An 11147-nucleotide genomic window follows, 5' to 3' on the forward strand; every position below is an offset into this window, starting at 1 on the left:
TGCACAGTTCTTAAGTTATTTCCATGCACTTGAAGAGTTTTCAACTATAAGGTGCTTTTTTGAGCTCTCCTAGCTGTGCCATTGAGGAACTAAAGCAAGCACACTTGTAGTTGTTTTGTTTGGAACATAACCCTGCATTCACGCCATCAAACAATTACAGCGTATGTGGAGAGTGTAAAAGTGTGTGTCTGGGTGTGTGAGTTTGTGTGTGGCATCAGTATGCATGTGTGCTCATCTCATGTGTGTGTGGGCATATGTAGTGTCTCTATGTGCGTGTTGGGATGTCAGTGTAAGTACTGTATGTGTGAGTGTGTAGGTAGAGTCCAGTGTATGTGCATAGAGTCAGTGCAAGAGAGTTAGTGCAATGAAGGGTCAATGTAGGTAGTCCGGGTAGACATTTGATTAGCTATTTAGCTGTCTTGTTTAGCAAATCAAATCAAATCAAATTTTATTGGTCACATGCGCCGAATACAACAAGTGCAGACATTACAGTGAAATGCTTACTTACAGCCCTTAACCAACAGTGCGTTTATTTTAAACAAAAAAAGTAAGAATAAAACAACAACAAAAAAAAGTGTTGAGAAAAACAAAGAGCAGAAGTAAAATAAAGTGACAGTAGGGAGGCTATATATACAGGGGGGTAACGGTGCAGAGTCAATGTGCGGGGGCACCGGCTAGTTGAGGTAGTTGAGGTAATATGTACATGTGGGTAGAGTTAAAGTGACTATGCATAAATACTTAACAGAGTAGCAGCAGCGTAAAAGGATGGGGTGGGGGGCAGTGCAAATAGTCCGGGTAGCCATGATTAGCTGTTCAGGAGTCTTATGGCTTGTGGGTAGAAGCTGTTGAGAAGTCTTTTGGACCTAGACTTGGCACTCCGGTACCGCTTGCCGTGCGGTAGCAGAGAGAACAGTCTATGACTAGGGTGGCTGGAGTCTTTGACAATTTTGAGGGCCTTCCTCTGACACCGCCTGGTATAGAGGTCTTGGATGGCAGGGAGCTTTGCCCCAGTGATGTACTGGGCCGTACGCACTACCCTCTGTAGTGCCTTGCGGTCAGAGGCCAAGCAGTTGCCATACCAGGCGGTGATGCAACCAGTCAGGATGCTCTCGATGGTGCAGCTGTAGAATTTTTTGAGGATCTGAGGACCCATGCCAAATCTTTTTAGTCTCCTGAGGGGGAATAGGCTTTGTCGTGCCCTCTTCACGACTGTCTTGGTGTGCTTGGACCATGATAGTTCGTTGGTGATGTGGACACCAAGGAACTTGAAGCTCTCAACCTGTTCCACTACAGCCCCGTCGATGAGAATGGGGGCGTGCTCAGTCCTCTTTTTTTTTCCCTGTAGTCCACAATCATCTCCTTTGTCTTGGTCACGTTGAGGGAGAGGTTGTTGTCCTGGCACCACACGGCCAGATCTCTGACCTCCTCCCTATAGGCTGTCTCATCGTTGTCGGTGATCAGGCCTACCACTGTTGTGTCGTCGGCAAACTTAATGATGGTGTTGGAGTCGTGCCTGGCCATGCAGTCATGGGTGAACAGAGAGTACAGGAGGGGACTGAGCACGCACCCCTGAGGGGCCCCCCGTGTTGAGGATCAGTGTGGCAGATGTGTTGTTACCTACCCTTACCACCTGGGGGCGGCCCGTCAGGAAGTCCAGGATCCAGTTGCAGAGGGAGGTGTTTAGTCCCAGGATCCTTAGCTTAGTGATGAGCTTAGAGGGCACTATGGTGTTGAATGCTGAGCTGTAGTCAATGAATAGCATTCTCACGTAGGTGTTCCTCTTGTCCAGGTGGGAAAGGGCAGTGTGGAGTGCGATAGAGATTGCATCATCTGTGGATCTGTTGGGGCGGTATGCAAATTGGAGTGGGTCTAGGGTTTCTGGGATTATGCTGTTGATGTGAGCCATGACCAGTCTTTCAAAGCACTTCATGGCTACAGACGTCAGTGCCACGGGTCGGTAGTCATTTAGGCAGGTTATCTTAGAGTTCTTGGGCACGGGGACTATGGTGGTCTGCTTGAAACATGTTGGTAACATGTTGGTAGCAGTCTTATGGCTCAGGTGTAGAAGCTGTTATGGGTCCTGTTGGTTCCAGACTTACTTAGTGCACTGTTACCGCTTGTCATGCGGTAGCAGAGAGAACAGTCTATGGCTTGGGTGGCTGGAGTCTTTGATAATTTTTTGGGCCTTCTTCTGACGCTGCCTGGTATAGAGTTTCTGGATGGATGCAACTCAGCATTCTTTGTCCTCCAAACACGACGAGTTGAGTTTTTACCAAAAAGTTCAATTTTGGTTTCATCTGACCATATGACATTCTCCCAATCCTCTTCTGGATCATCCAAATGCACTCTAGCAAACTTCAGACGGGCCTGGACATGTACTGGCTTAAGCAGAGGGACACGTCTGGCACTGCAGGATTTGAGTCCCTGGCGGCGTAGTGTGTTACTGATGGTAGGCTTTGTTACTTTGGTCCCAGCTCTCTGCAGGTCATTCACTAGGTCCCCCCCGTGTGGTTCTGGGATTTTTGCTCACCGTTCTTGTGATCGTTTTGACCCCACGGGGTGAGATCTTGCGTGGAGCCCCAGATCGAGGGAGATTATCAGTGGTCTTGTATGTCTTCCATTTCCTAATAATTGCTCCCACAGTTGATTTCTTCAAACCAAGCTGCTTACCTATTGCAGATTCAGTCTTCCCAGCCTGGTGCAGGTCTACAATTTTGTTTCTGGTGTCCTTTGACGGCTCTTTGGTCTTGGCCATAATGGAGTTTGGAGTGTGACTGTTTGAGGTTGTGGACAGGTGTCTTTTATACTGATAACAAGTTCAAACAGGTGCCATTAATACAGGTAACGAGTTTCAGGACAGAGGAGCCTCTTAAAGAAGAAGTTACAGGTCTGTGAGAGCCAGAAATCTTGCTTGTTTGTAGGTGACCAAATACTTATTTTCCACCATAATTTGCAAATTAATTACTTAAAAATCATACAATGTGATTTTCTGTATTTTTGTTTTAGATTCCGTCTCTCACAGTTGAAGTGTACCTATGATAAAAATTACAGACCTCTACATGCTTTGTAAGTAGGAAAACCTGCAAAATCAGCAGTGTATCAAATATTTGTTCTCCCCACTGTATAAACTTCCGACTTCAACTGGAAATAACTGGAAATGAAAATTAAGTTACAAATCAGTGGATTCAATGCAAACCATACGAATAGTGGTAGATATTTCAAACTAAGTTAATTATAAATGTATATCTAGAACAACTAAACCACTCCATTAATTGTAGCTCTAGAACAACTAAATTCTAGACAATACCACTAGACCTACTACTAGACTATAGGTCTATCCCAACTAGATGCTAGATATATACCAACTAAAATAGATTGTAGATCTAAACAAATTACACCAACTAGACATCTAACTAGTCCAGCGCTTCCCAAATGTTTTCACTCATGCCCCCATTTAATCGGAAAACAGACTTGAGCTTACTGCCTGAGAGTCAGAGAAATAATTGAGAGTAATAATAGAGAAAAAAAAGAGAGCGGGCGGAGCATCGTGCTGAGTGAAGCCCACTTCCACAAAAAGTTACCAGATATAACTTATTATTGGGAGCCGCCAATTATGTTATTGACTAAAACGTTCTGCTTTTAACCTAAAGAAAAAGCTTATTTTAATCATAATTTAGTTAATTTTTTCCCCCCTAGTTCAGCGTTTCCCACAGTTAGGGAAACACTGAACTAGTCTATAGACCAAGATCTAAACCAACTTGACCTCAACCTAGACTTTAGATCTAGACCAATTAGACTTAAGATCGTGACCAGCTAAGAATATAGGTAGAAAGGAAGAGGTGAAGCGAGAGGGTTTACTCCAGTCAAAATCTGTCCACGATAAGCAGACCGCCTGCCATACCGCCTTTGGGACAACGACTCCCATTGTTAGGGCGTAGACAAGACCGTCTCGTCATTATATACAGTATCTCTGATATAGGTCAAGACGAACTACAGGTAACTGCCAAAATAAAGGAAACACCAACATAAAGTGTCTAATAGGGCATGGTGGTGGAAAACGCTGTCTCAGATGCCACTTCAGAATTTCCAGAAGTGTTCAATGGGTTGAGATCTGGTGACTGAGACACACACACACCCTTTAAACCCCCTATGCTCCTTTGAGACCCCTATTTCAAAGTCACTGAGATCTCTTCTTCTAGCCATGGTAGCCAAAAATAATGGGCTACTGGGCATTTGTGTACATGACCCTAAGCATGATGGGATGTTAATTGCTTAATTAACTCAGGAACCACACCTGTGTGGAAGCACCTGCTTTCAAATCAAATCAAATTTGATTTGCCACCTGCGCCGAATACAACAGGTGTAGACATTACAGTGAAATGCTTACTTACAAGCCCTTAACAAAAAACACACATAATAGTACAATTGGTTAGAGGGCTGTAAAACGGAAGCCATCTTCTCCGGCGCCATTTCCCATCAATATACTGTACTTTGTATCCCTCATTTACTCAAGTGTTTCCTTTATTTTTGCAGTTACCTGTTGATGTTATATATCTATATATTCTATATCTAGTGTCATTATTATTATTATTATTATTATTATTATTATTATTATTATTATACCATAAAACACAAAACTGGGGCGGGATCGCCTACAATTTTGCATCGATTTGATTCATTTTAGGCTCAAAAGAAAGCTGTGTTTTGTGTTTTTGTTTACTTCCCCAGTTTTTGTGTTATGGAATGTCAGTTTTCCCTTGGAAAATGTGCTGTCATATGATGTATGCATTTGTAAGCCAATTTGGGAACTGTAGACTGACTACATTACCCATAATTATATCTGCTTCCGTTCCATTATGTGATGTCATGTCAACCACTGCACATCTCATGGCCCTGTAGCTGCCCTGTTTTCCCCGATTTTCCCTCAAATCCTTTCAAATAAAGCAAGGTTTATAATGAGTCAAATGAGCATTAGGCCTAAAACATACGCAACAATCCTGAGCGGGTAGATTAGTCAGCCCAGAGGGGAACATTTGATTAAAAACATAGAATTTCCAAGAGAAAGCAAGTGCCATGATCCCACGGGAAATATGTGGGTTTTTTTTTAAAATGCTCTGGGGCCTCATTTATAGCTGCTGAGGAGTATTTCTGTCTGTAATAAAGCCCTCCCAGGCCCACCCATGACTGCGCCCCTTCCCAGTCATGTGAAATCCATAGATTAGGGCCTAATTAATTTATTTCAATTGACTGATTTCCTTCTATGAATTTTAACTCAGTAAAATCTTTGAAATTGTTGCATGTTGCGTTTATATTTTTGTTCAGTATAAATATTTTCCCTTAGCCAGCGAGTTCTGCAACATGATCTAGGCTAATCAAAAAATAATAATTACAGTAGGCTACTTACAGTAGTTGCATACATACTTCAATATAAAAGATCAACTGTCTTTTCACCTAAATTCGACTGTAAGTTATAAACCGTGCTGCCTATGGGATCGCATAGGCTACAGCAAAACTTGAAATACATAGCCAAGAGTTGCACAATTACGGGAACTTTCAATAAATTCTCTGGTTGTCCAGAAATCCTGGTTGGAGGCTTCCGGGATGCCTGCTTATTCCCTCCTGATTCCGGGAAACCTCGAACCGGGATTTTGGGAAAACCAGGGACTTTATTGAAAGTTCCAGGAATTTATAATAATATAATATAATATAATAATATAATATAATAATAATATGCCATTTAGCAGACGCTTTTATCCAAAGCGACTTACAGTCATGTGTGCATACATTTTTACGTATGGATCGAACCCACTACCTTGGCGTTACAAGCGCCATGCTCTACCAATTGAGCTACAGAGGACCACTCTGTTCACAATTTTGCAACCCTAACATACCCTATCTATTTACTAGGCTACTAGGCCCAATTAAATGAGAGAAGCACATGGTAATTTGTTGTATGGCTATTTTGGGAATGCATCACGGCCAGAAAAGGTGAGGAATTTATTCTGCAATGGTTATGAAAATAAAATAAATAGGAAATAGGTTGTCAAATTTTTTTAGATTCTAAAAACAAAACACATCGTTTTTCGCTCTTCTCAATAACGGCAAATGGCTGCAACTTGTTATTATGTTTTCCTTTTTTTAAATGGTCTTTTAAGAATAAGCATGTCATCATATCAAATTATTGCATTGAATATTATTATTACTGCTAGTTAATAATAATGATAATATTATTATTATTATTCTTTTTATAGGGCTTTCCCAGATGCCCAAAGCACTTTATTTTGCATGTGGGAAACTCAACTCATTCACTACCAATGTGTTGCACCCACCTGGCATGGGTGATGCCACAGCAGCAATGTTGAAAGAAAAGCCCAGCACACATCAGCTTTTACAGTAAACAGGTGAGGAGTGAACAAGACTAACTGAAAAGAGTGCACTTTTGAACTGATTCAATGACTATTACCTTACCAAATTCCTCCATGTATCCTTCTAAGGAAAACCATGTTTAGGAATTGTCAGCCCCCCTCCATAGCTCTGTGATGTTGTGGAGAAGTAAATGCCTCCAATGTTAGATGCCTTTTGCAGTGGTTCTAACTGAGGCGGCACAGGCCAGGAAGGGCCCCTAAGGGGCTAACGCTTGGGACCAACTTTGAAGAGGTAGCTCCAACTCGGTTGGGTGCGTCAGCCTTGAAAATATTGACAGACAGACAGACAAAGAGAGACTGATCAATTCATATTGTCCCATGCCAGCCAGCCATGATGAACCGAGTAGCCTTGGCCAGGAGGGGATGGAGAAATGAGGTAGAGAAAGCCTTGCTGTGACACTACACCACAATGCAAACATTCCGTAAACATTGTTTTGGGCATGCTACACCAGAAACCACAAACAGAGGCAACACAAGCCATGTTTTCAGTTGAGAACACTTCAGAAGCATGAGTGAAACTGAAGCGTAAAAAGACTCTTCAGATTGGGGCTTCACTCACATGCTGCTTGCTCAGCCGATATAACAATTCATAGTGGCTCTATTTCACCTGTGTTTGCGATACGCATGCACTGCGCTTACGTTATTTGTCTCATGTAGTTTGGGCGTTTCTTACTCTGGAAGTTCTGGAGTCTTGGGTTCTGTCTCTAGACCTTTCCTATAGCCTGGTTTCGACCATTGGGTCAGATGAGGCCACACTACTTTTATATTACCCCAAGGTTTATAGCTCAGTGCCTGATTCAGGTACTTTAAACCGTACACGTTTTAAATTGGCCAGGGCTTGCTGAAAAAAATCTAAACATATGCTGGTTTCTGCTCCGCTACGCAACCCATCCACTTTCACTGGTGTTGTTAATGCTCTGCACCTGATCGTGACATACCCCTTGGCCAGATGAAGGATTGAAGGAGTAGGCCGGGGCTTCCCGAGTGGTGCAGCGGTCTAAGGCACTGCATCGCAGTGTGGTGGCGTCACTACAGCCTGAAGTTCAATACCAGCCGTGACCGGAAGTCCCATAGGGCGGCACACAATTGGCCCAGCGTCGTCCGGGTTAGGGGAGTGTTTGGCCGGGGGGGCTTTACTTGGCTCATTGTGCTCTAGCGACTCCTTGTGGCAGGCCAGGCGCCTGCAGGCTGACTTGGTAGTCAGCTCAACGGTGTTTCCTCCGACACATTGGTGCAGCTGATTTCCGGGTTAAGCGAGCAGGATTTAAGAAGCACGGTTTGGCGGGTCATGTTTCAGAGGACACATGTCTCGACTTTCGCCTCTCCCGAGCCCGTTGGAGAGTTGTAGCGATGAGACAAGATCGTAATCACGAAATTGGGGAGAAAAAGTGAATATGCATAAATAATAAACAGAGTAGCAGCAGCGTAAAAGAGGGGGGTGGGGTGGGGTGGGGTGGGGTGGGGTGGGGTGGGGTGGGGTGGGCGGTCAATGCAAATAGTCCGGGTAGCCATGATTAACTGTTCAGGAGTCTTATGGCTTTGGGGTAGAAGCTGTTAAGAAGCCTTTTGGACCTAGACTTGGCGCTTCGGTACTGCTTGCCGTGCGGTAGCAGAGAGAACAGTCTATGACTAGGGTGGCTGGAGTCTTTGATAATTTTTAGGGCCTTCCTCTGACACCGCCTGGTATAGAGGTCCTGGATGGCAGGAAGCTTGGCCCTAGTGATGTACTGGGCCGTACGCACTACCCTCTGTAGTGCCTTGCGGTCAGAGGCTGAGCAGTTGCCATACCAGGCGGTGATGCAACCAGTCAGGATGCTCTCGATGGTGCAGCTGTAGAACTTTTTGAGGATCTGAGGACCCATGCCACATTTTTTCAGTCTCCTGAGGGGGAATAAGCTTTGTCGTACCCTCTTCACGACTGTCTTGGTGTGTTTGGACCATGATAGTTTGTTGGTGATGTGGACACCAAGGAACTTGAAGCTCACAACCTGTTCCACTACAGCCCCATCGATGAGAATGGGGGCCCCAGTTGAGTTAGTCCCAGGGTCCATAGCTTAATGATGAGCATTGAGGGCACTATGGTGTTGAACGCTGAGCTGTAGTCAATGAATAGCATTCTCACATAGGTGTTCCTCTTGTGAGAATGCTATTCATTGACTACAGCTCAGCCCACTTTAAGCACTTTGGAAAAAAGTGTCTGCTTAATGGCATATATATAATATTATATACTTAAGCAATAAGGCCCGAGGGGGTGTGGTATATGGCCAATATACCACGGCTAAGGGCTGTTCTTAAGCACGACGCAACACAGAGTGCCTGGACACAGCCCTTAGCCGTGGTATATTGGCCATATACAGTATCACAAACCCCAGAGGTGCCTTATTGCTTTTATAAACTGGTTACCAACGTAATTAGAGCAGTAAAAATAAATGTTTTGTCATACCCGTGTTATATGGTCTGATATATACCACCACTGTCAGCCAATCAGCATTCAGGGCTCGAACCACCCAGTTCATAATATATATTATATATCACCCCCAAAGACCAGAAGAAACAGTGGAAACCAAAAAAAGGCACTAGAATATATTGGCTCGCCTGAATATAGCATGGTTGTGGACACCATGCTATTGATAATAATACAATAATCTGGATGTGGAGAGGGAGGAAGATAATAGCTATTTTGTTTTACTGCACAGTAAATTTTGAAGTGTTAAAGTAACACTTAAAGAGTTAAATTTAACACTATTTCTGAGTGTATATGGTCCCACCCTGAAATAGTGTTAATTTGACTCTTTTCATAGTGTTAACATTTTAGAGTTAAATTAACTCTAAATAGAGTAAAAATTTAACACTCGCTTACACTGAATAGTGTTATTTTAATTTTACACTAAAGGTTAAATAACACTGGAGAGTGTAAATATTACCCTTGGAAGAGTTAATCATTTACTCTTCTAAAATAACAAATCAACTCTGATTGAGTTTGATTCCAGTCCAGTTTAACACTGCATGGAGTTGACACTCAAGGTTAAAATAACTCTGATAAGTGTTGATGTTACACACTATTGTGTTGATAATTGACTATCTTGCAGTGAAAAACAAGCTCAAATAGAGTCAAATTCTAACACCGTATAGTGTCACGGAAATAAATCTCAGCAGTATTCATTTTACACTTTTTTAGTGTCAAATTACACCAAATACTCCATTAAGTGAGTAAAAATCACAACTTACCACAAAATAATGCATTTCAAATTTTTATTAACAGCTCAACTATGTCAGGCTAAAATATATTAAGAATACAAATCCCTTTTTAAAACATTGACCTTAGGTTTCCATAAAATGGCAATAGGGAACAACATACAAGGAGGAATCTGTCGTTCCATACTTCATTTGAACATCAAAAGGTTTAAAGTAACACAGTTCAGTAATGTTGATCACCTTTTGAACCCTGTCTGGATGCATCCTGACCTTAAAGGCATAGTAATGGTAATCAAAACACACTGTTTCCATCAGTTTTCCACAGAGCAATACACAGTCATCTTTCACAGCAATAATTTTGATTTTACAAAATACAGGCATCTCAAATGCTACCTCAGTACAGATAATGAAGTCACGGCGGTACTCTGTACCATGATGTTTGATCCACTTGGCAGAAAACACACTGGTAGACAATACAGACCCACATTTTAAAGCAATCTCGGGACCTTCTTTGAGCTCACTAAGTGTTACCATCTTCCCCGAACCTAAAGTTAATCTTTCCTTGCTAAAGGACTCTCGATACATTGCCATACAACTTTGGTGCTTTTTGGCTAATGTTTTTGTTACATTTTTAAAGCTTTTTAATTGCTTCTTAAAAAAATTATGTTTAGCTTCATAACGCATGCACCACATGTGCAGAACTGGGCCGATGTTTTTTATATTACGAGGGTAATGAATCATGAAGTGATGCTTTGGTAAGAGATTGATTGCAGGAAACAACTGCTTGAAGAGCTGATGATGATCAATGATTAAATGTTTGAGGTAAATGGTCATGCCTTCTGTAAGGACTGGGGAAAAATACAATGTTAACAATGTGTAGAAGCAAAAGTAGAAGATGCCAGTGCTGGTCATCTGACTGTATTAAATCACCAAATAGCAAAGGCATATTACGTAATAAGCACCAAGACTGTATAGCATTCAACCCCAAATCATTACTTCCATCAAACAACTTTACTCTAGGTGGACGGTTTCGCTGCTGATTGTATCCATAGTCAAAAGCATGTATTCTACCAGCCAGTTGTTCAGCATTTAGGAAGTTTTCCTTAATGTACTGCAGGACAAGTTTGACTTCAAACTGAGCAACTCCTTCTAAAATATCGTGCATTATATCTACAGAAAAATTGTTGGCTGTATTAAAATACTGTAGTGAATTCAGCAGACAAATGCGTTTGACACCATAGATATGAGGTAGTGTAGGATCTGTTTGTAAAGTTTGACAGTGCAGTTTGTGCATCTCGATAGTTCGTAGTACAACTTTTGGATCATCTTCACAGAACACAGTTTGAAAACAATCTTTCTCAAGGAGACAGAAACGACAACAATACCTTGCCCCAAATGACTCCACAAAGCCAAATAAACCATGCAACCCAAGATTATCACCAGTGACCTGAACTATGGTACCGTGAATCACATCTTTCAATCTGGGAACTTTAAGTCCCTCTGTCTCGAGTACTTTAAGATCACTGA

The 11147-nt window shown here is 42.3% G+C and overlaps 1 protein-coding gene across 2 annotated transcripts in view; it reads left to right on the plus strand.

Moving 5' to 3' along the window:
* The window catches only part of LOC121571236 (sodium/potassium/calcium exchanger 2), a 216926-nt gene that overhangs the window by 185043 nt on the left and 20736 nt on the right, over positions 1 to 11147 (plus strand). The window lies entirely within an intron of this gene.

Source organism: Coregonus clupeaformis, chromosome 8 (genome assembly GCF_020615455.1).
Source record: "Coregonus clupeaformis isolate EN_2021a chromosome 8, ASM2061545v1, whole genome shotgun sequence".
NCBI classification, from domain to species: Eukaryota; Metazoa; Chordata; class Actinopteri; order Salmoniformes; family Salmonidae; genus Coregonus; species Coregonus clupeaformis.